A 5,111-nucleotide genomic window follows, 5' to 3' on the forward strand; every position below is an offset into this window, starting at 1 on the left:
GCCCATATTGATATATCTGTTAAATAATTTGTCATAGCAAAATATCAAAGGAGAAAAATATCAACATATTTGCTGAAAATCTAACTAGATCCATGATCTATTCTTGATATAAGGAAAATCCTCCTAGTAATTAGGAAGATGATTATATTTCATTAACCTGATAAATTCTATTCATTTCAAACCTGTAGTCAATGGCATTGTTAACTATCAGACATGAAAATATGTTGATAAAATTCAGAAATAAAAAAAATGTACTTTCTTCATTATTTTGTGTCATCATTTCAGGAATTTCATCCAATGTGACAAAGCAAAAAAGAGCAGGTATTAGCAACAAGGAGATGTAATTACTATTTGAAAATTTTGTGACTCCCTCTGTAGGAAAACTTTAAAAATCAATTGAAATGATTATTTGATTAATCGCAAAATAACTGTCCTACAAATCATAGATTCCCATTTAGCAGTTAGAATGTATGATTTATAAAACAGTTTCACAAACACAAACAGCAAAACTTTAAAAAAAATGAAAAATAAACTTTAAATATAAAATATTTAAATAAATAAAGATGTACCAAGGAATGTTTATTTGTTATTGTGATATTTTGTTTTTTGGTTATTGTGCCTTACCAGAGAGGTCCCTGTGTGTTTCCCTCCTTTCTTCATCTTTGAGACAGTAAAAACAGCTCATCTTTGAAAGAAGCATGTAGATGTTTGGAGGTGCCATCTCTAGAAAGGAATAAGATGCATAAATTTATAGAGCTGTCCGTAGAATGTTGGACCTAACTTCGTTATAAGAAAGAGAATTTTATCTGCCTTTTCCCCCCCATACAGCTTAATAAATAAAGCATGGAATCCTGAGAATTACTGGCACAGGCAAAAGTGCTAGGGTTACAGACATCCTGATTAAAACATATCTGATTCCTTTCACACACAGCACCTCCAAGAAACACCATCAGGAGAAGGTGGCTGTGAGTGACTTGGTAAGTCCTGGGTGTGCCTGAATGAGGAGTAGCCCAGGCTCCAAAATTAGCAAACAGGATATGGATTCAATGTAGGCCTACATTCCTCTGCAGGATCAGTTGATTGGGACAGTGACTAAACAAAACAACCCCATTATAGCACAGAGAAGCGAAGCAGACATGCAGATGATCACTGATGGTGCGTCCTGTTCCATAGAAAGATAAATAGGGAACATGGTCAGTTCCCATGGTCAGTTCTCTGTGACTCTAGGACAGTGAATGTCTAGAGCTGTCAATTGCAATTGAAGAAGCCTCCAGGCTTCCAATAATCTGAAACTATCCAAGTGAAGTGAAAGAATTCTTATAGTTTAGTACTGGAATTTCCACAAGTCTTGATAGTAGAATCTAGAAAAAAATCCTATCATTTAATAAAATAAAGAAGGTAGAAATATGACCTTAAACTGTATCCTTTGTGTTACCGATAAATTTCTTATATTACAAGTGATAATTCTATTGCAAATGAAAGTGTAAATATTATGTAAATCTGATTAATGGGTTAGGATTATTTTTAACTTGAAAAACAGATTTAAAATTAACTTGAAAAATAACTGTATCCAAATAGTGAAGGAATTATTTTTAAAGAGAAATAAAACATTGCGGTACCGTTATAGAAATCATTGCATTCCTTAGAAAAGGAAGGCCAGAAATAACCATTTGTCTATTTTTTAAGAAAGGCAAATACCTGGACTTCAGTAGCTAAGTGTTTATTTTAACATATCTTATAACTATTAACTTATAATTTAGAAATATCATGATTTTAAAGATAATTGTCTCCTTGAAGCATAATACTTAATCTTGTGATCAGGCAAGCCCTGATTATTAGTCATGAGAAATGACATTTACATACAAAAGTTTGATTTAGAAAATCACATTTTGCCACATTTTATTATAGACAACAATATTTGTTAAGGAGTTGTAAATAGCTTTGAATGTTCACTTAAAATCATAGACCATATTTGAAACAAATGTTTGTTTTTAGCAGGTAATAATTAAACTGATGATATACCTTCATTCACCTAGCTCCAATAAACTCAAGAAATAAAAAAGGACTGAGACTATATTCTTAAAAATTATAGCTGAACAACATCTCTATGTAAAAAAAATGTATTCAACAAGTAAAAGTTATCTAAAAAGATTAACTTTAAAACATAATGCAGAATATCAATATGTCATGAGAATTATAGTGCTGTGATTCAGATGAAAAATCTCCAGAAGATGGCTAAGAACAGAGGGCAGACTTCTTAATTATCAAATATCAAAAGAACTGTCTAAGCAAAAGATATAAGATTAATATAAGATTAACCTCCATTTTAATTTCAGAGGGGACCAGCTGGCCTTAGCTAGTCTGGGACCATATCAATTTGTGTCTTTGCTAAAGAATCTATTTGCATGATATAGAAGGTAAGATAAGGTTACAAATGCATTAATGGGTTAAGGAGCTTATGTTCTGAGGGTAGTGTCGATATAGAATTTATATTCTGTATGCATTAAGAAATATGAAATAAAAATCAAAATAGGAAAAAACAGAAGTAAAATTGATCTATAGTTTTTAAAACTTAAAAAATTATTTTAGTTTTAACATAATGTTTGAGGCTTCAGATTTCCCTAGAATAATTTGATTACTTAAATAGTAATCCCTCCATACATTTCCAAAGACTGTACGGATCCATAAAGAGATCTAATAAAACCACCCGTACTTATATCTAGAGCCAAATTTAGAGAAAGCAGACACACAATCTTCAATTTACATATAACCGAGGAAATAATGTGAAGATTATTCAAAACACAGGAGAGTGTAGCTGGATTCTACAGCTGGTAAAATACAGATAATGGTAACCTAAGAAAAAGGGTTTTATCCCACCTGGAGTCTGAGGCCTGGTAGATCAAAGCCTCTTGGAAAATTGGAAAGGAGAAGAGATATGGAGGTTTCGAACCACAGAACCAGAGGTGGCAATCTTGGAAAGGCATTACTTAGGCTGGCAGTGAGACAAAGAAAACAAAAACAAAAACAAAAACCTATGCTAAGGTGTAAAATAGTGGTCCTCAAAGTGTGGTGCAAGTCTATACCCTAATCATCTGGAAACATTGTTTGCAATGTACATCTCTGAGAACCAACTCAAACCCACTAAAACAAACCACTGTGCCTGCGGCCTGGGAGCTGAGTGTGCCTGGCTCTCCCAGATTGTTCTCATGCACAAAAGTCGATAAATCACATTATAGAAAAATCAAGCAGTATGACGTGCTTTAAAAACTAAACACAATTTAGCCCAACTGAATTGTAGGTTATAGGTGATGATGAAATGGGGGAGATGAATCTGGAGAGGAATAACATGATCTACTTGTAAGAAGTCTTAAATGACACACTAGGGGCTTGGACAATAATGTGAAAATTCAATAGGAAACCACTGAAGAGTCTTAAGCAGAGGAATAACCTGATAAGCTTTTTTTTACTTTCAGAAAGATTACCCTGGCATCAGTGTGGATGATTGGCTATGGAGCAGACATAGCAGGAAGGAAATTTGGGAGAATGTTTTAATTTTCCTAGAATAAGATAAGGAGGATTGGAAACAGACTTTAGTAGATATACTTGGTGACGAATTGAACATATGGGTGAAGGGAGAAGAACTAATTTTGGACGATTCTGATTTCCACATTTGCTTGCCTCTATCTCTAAGTTTATAAAAGAATATATAGAAAAAGAATATTTGAAAACTACAACTCTGCACTTTTCTACTTTTCCGTATTTTTATCATAAGACCTATATTTTACTAGAAACATGAAGCTTGGAGAGACAAGTTCTTACTACTATAATGAAGTCCACAAGATCATAAGAGGTCCAAAGAAGAATCAATAAGCATTCTTCTGATGTTGATTTTTTTCGCTGCACTCCCTGGGGACACATGCCAGAGATCTATCTCTGGATGCACCACTGCTGGAATTTCTACAGCACTGTCACAATACAGGAACTAATATTATTACCTCACTGGGTAATATTGTCAGCTAAATGTCCACAAGACTGTTGGAGAGATAGCATGTATATTTGGAGGTATTGTGATCCAGGCGATCTTGAAGGTTCCATTGTAGTTTCTATGGTTGAACATGTGACAATGTGTATACATGAAGGAGGCATGAGTGGTAGTCCCGAGTAACTTTTTCTTCAATAAAAGATTGTGTTATTTAAAGCCAGTCCATTCCTTTTTTGTCTTTTTGTGTCACAGAATGAGACATTCCTTTTAATCAGGCTGTCTGGTGAAACCACAGTAGTGACTTGTCTTCAAGTTGATTGTGGCAAAAAGGAATTTCCCTTCGACAGCAGAATATCCTACGACAGCTTTGTTTATTTCATTTAAAAAAATGGCAGAGGTTTGTGGTTTTAGAACAGTTGTATCAAAAGGATCTACTTTCTACCCATGCTGAACAGAGAGCTGCAGCTGTAGACCGAATGGGGTCCACGGTCCCCTAAGCTTAGCCTTCAGCTACAGGCGGGTTATAGGCAGCAAACACCAAATCGAGCTTCCCATATTGCTAGGAATCCCCAAATTCCCAAAGGCTCTATGTCATTCATCTGACGACCCACAGCACACACAAGATCCTTCTGCTGTAACCATTCTCCAAAAACACCAAAAACAGTCATAAATACAGGTCTTATTCAGCCAAAAACCTTTTAATGACATGCTGCTTTTTGTCTCTAAAAGCACTGTTTCCTCCTTGATTTTTAAAAAATTTTCATTTGATTGTTGGAGAAACTGAACTGTTTGTCCTGTAGAGTAGCCAACATTATGGATGTGGCTGATTGACTTCCCTGGTTTCTTCTTTTTCCTTTATCCCCAATACTGCCTTATGATCTGATATTATGATAGGATCTAGAGGCTTAACTAATTTCAGTTTCAATTTTTCTTTATTCCAGATTACTTCATGGGGAGGGTATGTGTACTCCTTATTACATCATATTAGACAGCAAATAATGTCTGTTGGCACACTTTTAGTGATATTAAAATTATCCATGGGTTTAGAGACATTCTGATTCCTCCATGATACTGTTTCCCATCAATTTTTCATGCCAACTTAGATGCATCCACAGATGATTGTTACTTA

The sequence above is a fragment of the Pteropus alecto genome, unplaced genomic scaffold, assembly GCF_000325575.1.
Source record: "Pteropus alecto unplaced genomic scaffold, ASM32557v1 scaffold21, whole genome shotgun sequence".
In the NCBI taxonomy this organism is placed as follows: Eukaryota; Metazoa; Chordata; class Mammalia; order Chiroptera; family Pteropodidae; genus Pteropus; species Pteropus alecto.